Source organism: Dipodomys ordii, unplaced genomic scaffold, assembly GCF_000151885.1.
Source record: "Dipodomys ordii isolate 6190 unplaced genomic scaffold, Dord_2.0 Scaffold35, whole genome shotgun sequence".
NCBI lineage: Eukaryota > Metazoa > Chordata > Mammalia > Rodentia > Heteromyidae > Dipodomys > Dipodomys ordii.
The window spans coordinates 7398800-7406102 of record NW_012267251.1 but is presented as its reverse complement, the minus strand read 5'-3'; positions in this window follow the sequence as shown (position 1 = coordinate 7406102).

Sequence of the window (7303 nt, the reverse complement as noted above, 5' to 3'; positions counted from 1 at the left end):
CAGGTGGGAAGAAGAGCTAGAGTATATTAGGGAGGCCAGGGCTTCTAGGAGCCAGGAAATGGGCTCTACGCTGTCCTGTGACTTGGGAAGCAGACAGGCCTGTCAAATGATGCCATTTTCTGATGTTGCTCTAATCCTACAGGGTTGGCCCACTCCACAGGGACAGCTGAACTCAATCAAGTGGCACAGACCAGGAGAGGAGGGGGACAGAAAGAGAAATGGGAGGGAGAAATCCCCTACGGAGTGTTACAGGGGTCCATCTTCATCACCTCCTTCTCCTGTGATGGTTACACATACCTGACTGGAAGATGGAGGATGTTTGAGTAGACAGGGATCAAGGTTGGAAAGTTCTTCCCAGGCCCATCCTTCCCGGGTGTCTCAGCTCACAGAACCCAACCCTCAAGGCCTGGGTTCAAGACCCAACTTTACTACTCACTGTATGACTTTGGTCACACAATTTAACTTCTCTCCACTTCTGTTGGTATCTGTATAAAATGGAGGGGTTCTATAAATTGATAGTTAAGTGATATATAAAGGAGTGGCCGGTAGATGGTTAAGTTCCATGTACATGAGGGCCACTAAATTCATTGAAGCTGTTAAATCCCTTCCCTTAATTTACATGCGCCTGTTCTTTCCCAGGCTCAGATTAAGGCTGGTGGTGTAGCCCGTGTGTGTGTGTGTGTGTGTGTGTGTGTGTGTGTGTGTGTGTGTGTGTTTACCTAGTGTGTGTGTAGAGCTGAGTTTGATGCCTTGCATTGAAAAAATAATACAATAAGTAGTGAACACAAGCAGCAGGAATTTCCTCTGGTTTCTAACAATATGATGGGTCTTGATGGCTCAGTGTTTGGGTCTCCTTGGCTCTTAGCTATCTAGGACTCTTCTTGGAGGCCTGGAAGATTATTCCACCAAAGTCCTGGTCTTGACCCTGACAGAGGCAAGAGGACCTGGGATCTCTAGTTGGAGGAGTCATGAATGTCCAAGACTCAGGGTGGTGCAGGCCCCAGCAGAGGCCACAGAATAGGGAAGAAGCTCTCAGACATGAAGGTGCCATCTTGAACACAATGACCTGACTATTGCCTTCACCATTGCCTCCTGCTAGGGAAGAATCTGCCCTGAGTGGCTAGTGGCAGCTTATTTTGCCTTCTCCTAGGCTTCAGTCACAAGAGGTCTCTGCCTTTCAACCCACAGTGGACACTTCTCTCCTTCCCTCCCTCCCGATGTTGGAGACAGGCTCTTTCAAATTCCAGGCTCATTCAAAAAGTATTCATTAAGTACCTCATGTGTCCCAGGAAGTATGTTAGGCATTTTCTCCAGGTTAAGACATTTAAGGGGAGATTTTTCTGGTGTGAATGAGACACCAATTATAGGTGCCACTGTCATCCTGTCACCTCCCATCTGTGGCTGTTTTTCAGTTACCGGTCATAACCATTTGGAGGACCTTCTCTCAGTATTCCTGTCTGCCCACCCCTCCGCCCCACCCGAAGATGGCAGGCCATCCCTGTCCCAGCTGCAGTTGGCTATGATTAATGGCCTCTATTAACAGCATGTTGTAAACTGATCAAGTACACAGTGCTCATGAAGATCTCACCTCGGCTAAATCCCATACCAGAGGATAAATACTCTTTAACTCTTGCCACCCCTTGCCTTCACCAGCCTGTGCAACAGGGAATAGCTTACTTAACCAGAAGAATGCAAAATGTTCTGGAAGTTCAAATCAACCTCTCTGGGGAGGGAGGTGGGGGATCCTAGAATATAGTGGAGTTTGGTGGAGCCAGGATAGAGGTATAGGTCAGGGAGGCCTCAAAGAAATCCCAGAGCTGCCTCTAGCTACCAGTTACCTAACCTTTTTTTCCTTCCTATGCAGGCCTCAGTTTCCCTACTGTTAAGAGGTTGGCTCAAAAATCCTACTGTGATTGGCTGGCTTGATGATGGTTCAAATCACAAGAATCCCTGCAGAAATCACAGGCCAGGGCTCAGCCCCAACCATCCTTCATTCTCTGAGAAATCCCCGCAAATAAGATTCTCCCTTCTCAAACATATCTGCTACCCTCATGGGCCCAAGCAGTTGGATTTGTTTCAAGTCAACTATAAACTCTGAGTGCTGTGTTTGTGTGTGTGTGTGTGTGAGAGAGGGAGAGAGAGAGAAAGAGAATCCTGGGGCTTGAACTCAGGGCCGTGGTGCTATCGCTGAGCTTTTCTTTTTTTGCTCAAAGCTAGTGCTCTACCACTTGAGCTACAACTCTACTTCCAGTTTTGTTTTGTTTTTTGTAATTTAGTAGAAACGGGAGTCTCATAGACTTTCCTGCCCAGGCTGGCTTCAAACTTCCATCCTCAGGTGGAAGTTTGGATCCTGAGTAGCTGGGATTACAGGCTTGAGCCACCAACTCTTGGAACATAGGGCATATTTTAAACCATGAGTTAGGTGAGCAAAGTGAAGTCCAGACATATGCCATAGTAGAGAGCTGGTAGCAAAGGAGAGATTAGAATCTGCAGCGCTGTGATCTAACTGTCTCTGGTTGCTCCGCAGTGGGTTGTGTTCTGTCCCTCAACGCCCCGAGAATGCAAGCCGAAGAAAGCCTTTAAAACCCTCAGATCGCTCCAGCTATGAATGCAATCTGAGGTAGGTAATCTCTCCCGTGTGAAATGATTATGTGTAAAAACAGCGGATTAGTGTCTCCGTGCTGCTGAGTATCCAAGGATCAGCATACTCGGCCTGGCGGGCGCCCCTGGACGCAGCAGCGGTGACCCCAGGGCGCAGCGTCTGGCCTGGGGGCGCAGTGGCCTGTGCTCTGCAGCCACCTTTAGCCTTAGCGGCTTGGATGGGGCATCAGGGAGGCGGGGATGGGGCGAGAGGGCGGGAAGGGCCGCTTCCGGGAAAGACAGAGACCCACCACCACCAGTTCCCTTGGATGCTCACCGCTCAGCTAGGCCTGGGGAGGGCCGCAGCCAGCGGGGGGTGCGGGGTCTGGAGGGCGGGTGCCCCGGGGAGATTTGTCACATTTCCCCACACACACACCCCGGGTTAATTACTTTGGGGAGGGAATCTGAGCTGTATCTGTCTCAGGCACAACAAGCCTTGTCGCCTAGTGGGAGAATCTTAATCTTTCTTAGGTGACAGCTGCTGGCTTGGGAGACAAATGTCCTTATTCGGAGGGGCACCACCTGCCCCGCAGGGCGGCAAAGGGCTCCTGCCAGGGCGCCAGGGGTAGCCGGGATTGGACGGCTGGGGTGTTGCGTCACGCGTGGGCGTGGCCGGGGCGGGACTTGGGCCTGAAAGGCAGCCCTGCTTGGCCAGCCCCGCCCCGCGCGGCCCCCGAGCCCTGTGCTTGCCCTTTGCGTCTCCTCAGGCAAATATTTAACCTTTCCATTTTTGCACCGGCTTAATGAGTGTCGGTGTCCAGCTCCGAGTCTGACACTTAGTAGGCATCTGATACCTGTTTGTTGAATGTACAAGTCCCTCAGCTTGTCTGTCTCCTAGGGGAGTCGTGTTTTCAGACTAGTGTGTGTTTCATCACAGTAATAACAAATCACACGTACTACTACTAGTGAAGTTAAGCAACAGATAGGCATGGTTTCACAGACACACACTTCTAAAGCTAAGTTAGAATAGTTTGGAAATTATTTCCATCTAGATGCTACTGGAACGAATGTGGTGGCACAGCCCGCTACTCAGGAGTCAGAGGTAGGAAGATCTCTTTAAGCCAAAGAGTTTGGGACCAGCCTCCACAACATGGCCACACTCCACAGCTTAAAAATTACAAACAAGGGCTGGGAAGGTGGCTCAATGGTAGAGTGCTTGCCTTGCATGCATGAGGCCCTGGGTTCCATTCCTCAGCACCACATAAACAGAAAAAAAGCTGGAAGTGGCGCTGTGGCTCAAGTGGTAGAGCGCTAGCCTTGAGCTGAAGAACTGAGGGACAGTGCCCAGGCCCAGAGTTCAAGCCCCAGGACCTACAAAAAAATAAATTACCAACAAATAACCAATAACAAAATGTAACTTGTTTCCTGAGTAGGAGAGGGAAAAGATTAGAGACAGGTATGTAGCCCTTCTGTTTGAAATAGCTTCTGATTTTATCATGACAGATGATCTTGAACCTATCAAGATGTCCCAAACTTTCCAAGGAACAGGCATGAAACCAAGTGTAGAAGCTGCCTCTCTTCTGGTCTTAGCACACTGAATAGCAACCCAAGGGTAAGCGTGGCATCCTCTGAAAAGTGCTCTAGTTTCTGCCCTCTTCACGCCCAGTTCTTCAGCTGTTTCTTAGACTGTGTTGTCAAAGAGCCTGTCCTGGCTGACATCAGGCCGGGAAAGCTGAAATAAAGTGTGAGGGCCTCTGATGCCAAGCTGTGAGACCTGAAAGGGTTAAAGAGCTTGGAATGACAGCTCCAAGTGCCCTCAGAACGCTGGGAGCTGAGCCCAGGTAAGGTCAAGCAGTCCCTCCAAGCTGACAGAGGTAAAAACTACTACCCTAACTTTGTTTAAATTAGAGCTGGTTGGACACTACAAGCCTTTGAGATAAAATGGATGCCTGTCTTGTGGATGGAATGTTTTATTGCTCCCTAATGATAAGAGAGTCAATTATTTCTATGTTTACAAAGTATACCTCATATTAAAGGTTGTAACCAGAAGATTGATTGATACCCTAGTCTCTGCCCTTATCTGTAGCCACTCCTCCTTCTGTACTGAACTCACTAAAAAACACTTGTTAACAAGCCCATGGGAATCAGTAGGTGAATGAACTTTTGATTCCCCTGGCTCCCCAAAACCTCAGTTCTTCGGCCTGATCTCCCGTTATTGTCTTGTCTCCAGTCATGGTGGTCAGCAGCAATAATCCAGCACCACCTCCCCTTCGCAGGACACTCCTGTGAAAGCAAACCAGCCACTGTCATAACCCATCTGACCAGAAGAAGCTTGGCCATGAACTTCTGTAATCACACTGGCTTTCTGTACAGTTTCCTACCTTCCCCCTCCCCCACCTAAACTTGCTTACAAATACTTTGCACAAACCTAGAGTTGGGGCTCAGACCCTTGAGGGGACACCTCTGGGCCTGCCAGCATAAAATAAACCCGAGTTACTCCAGCCTCTCTGAGGGCTTCACTTGGTCATCTTTCCATGACAATATGAATTACACAGCCAACTCCTATTTCCCATAGGTTAACCAGTCAGTTTCTGTTGCATACAACAGAAGTACTCTTAACTGTGGGAGTCATGCGGGTGTTTGAACACATCCCTTCTTTAAAACATTCTTTCTTGCTATTAAACCAAAATATTGCTCTGCTCTGGTCTACCTTTCGGGGTCATGCACTACAAATTTTATTCTTCTTCCACATGGTGTTTCTTTAGAAGATGAACATGATTATCACTCCCCTTCCTACCCACCCCACCCCATTTCTCTCTCCCCACATAATGAGCTGATAGCTGTTCCTCAGCATGGGGTTTGAGGTCTTTACTTCACTGCCTACTGCTCCCTAAGTGTACTCCTGTCTGTGTTCTCTGTGGCATGTGTCCCTAAATGGGACAGAGAACCCACTCTGCTGTGGGCTGCTAGTGTAGAATAAACTGGATTCGCACATCCTTCATTCTAGATAAAATGAGTTACTGAGCCCTAAGCATTGCTTAATCATCCTGGGGTCAAAAACCTTGTTTGGAGGATGTAGGTTCCGGCCCTGGTAGGGCCTTTCCTTGACTTGTTACATGGTGGTGGATAGCATCACGGTGGGAGTGCATGGGAAAGGGCAAGATGAACATCACTTGGTGGGATTGGAAGCCAGAGGACAGAGACCAACTAGACTTGCTCTTTTACTGCAACCCTCTTGTAAGCACTAACCAGGGGCCCAGAAGAACTCCATTAATTCCTTCCAAGAGCAACCTCTCCAATGACCTCCCACTGGGTCCCACTTTCTCTTAACATTAGGGAACAAACTTCCAGGAAGTGAGGCCTTGAGGAAGATTGTCAAACAATGTCTAAACCCTAGCACTGGGCTAGAGGTGTGACTCAGAAGTTAGATGCTGGCCTAAATCCTAGCATTCTGTCTGTCTGTCTACCTAAGTAATGGAGAAATTGGTTGCTTGGCTTACTTAGCATCCCATTAGTCCTGATTTTCCTGGTGTTCCCAATAGAGGCTGGCCAATTATAGCTATTCACTACTGTGGCCATAAATGGTTGATGGTTCAAATTGTAACCTAAACAGAGCCAGTAAGAGCCCTGACATCAGTTACATTCATGCTTATCTACTCTAGTATTACTTTTCTTTAGTGTCCACAAGTCACAATAATATAGTCATTTTTCCAACTGAGTGAAATGATCTTATCTGAGAAAAAAGCTAGTTCATAGAACAAAGCAAAGCCAAGGAGAAAACAACAAAACCCTGAGTATACCACTAGATCCATTGGGTACAACTGTGTCTGAAGCTAGATCCACACATGAATTTCCTAGTTATGTAAGCTAATACATTCTCCATATGAAACCATCATTTTTGTAAGTCAAAAAGAAGCCAAATATTAACAATTGCATCAAATTCAGCCCAAAAATTAAAGCTAGCTCGAATTAGATTTCAAGTTATCATATTTAGATAGACCTTTAAAATTAAATTCATTATTTTGAGATAATTATGAATTCTTGAGTAATTATAAAATAATTACTCAATAATTGAGTAATTATAAAATAACACTTGGTTGAATGGCTTAGTTTTCTTTCTTTCTTTTTTTTTGGGGGGGGGTCCGGTCATGGGCGTGAACTCTGGGCCTGGGTGCAGTCCCTCAGCTCTTCAGCTCAAGGCTAGTGCTCTACCACTTGAGCCACCTTCCCAGCCCCTAGCTTACTTTTCTTTGAGATGAGGTTTACTATGTAGTCAGGCTGACCTTGAACTCCTAATCCTCCTACTTCAATTTGGAAAGTGCCAGAATTACAGGCCTACATATTCCCAGTCAATGACATCTAATAATATTTTGTAAAACAATAATATATATTAAGAATTTTTTTGTCAGTCCTGGAGCTTGAACTCAGAACCTGGATGCTATCCCTGAGCTCTTTAGCTCAAGGGTAACACTCTACCACTTTGAGCCACAGCATCACTTTCAGTTTTCTGGTGGTTAATTGGAGGTAAGAGTCTCATGGACTTTCCTGACCAGGCTGGCTTTGACCCACGATCCTCAGATTTCAGCCTCCTGAGTAGCTAGGATTATAGGTATGAGCCATTAGCATCTGGCTATAATGTCAAATCTTATTTAAACAACAGCATCAAATCTTTTTAAACAAGCATTATTTGATCTATAGTCTGTGGGGCCCTCATGAATCTCTA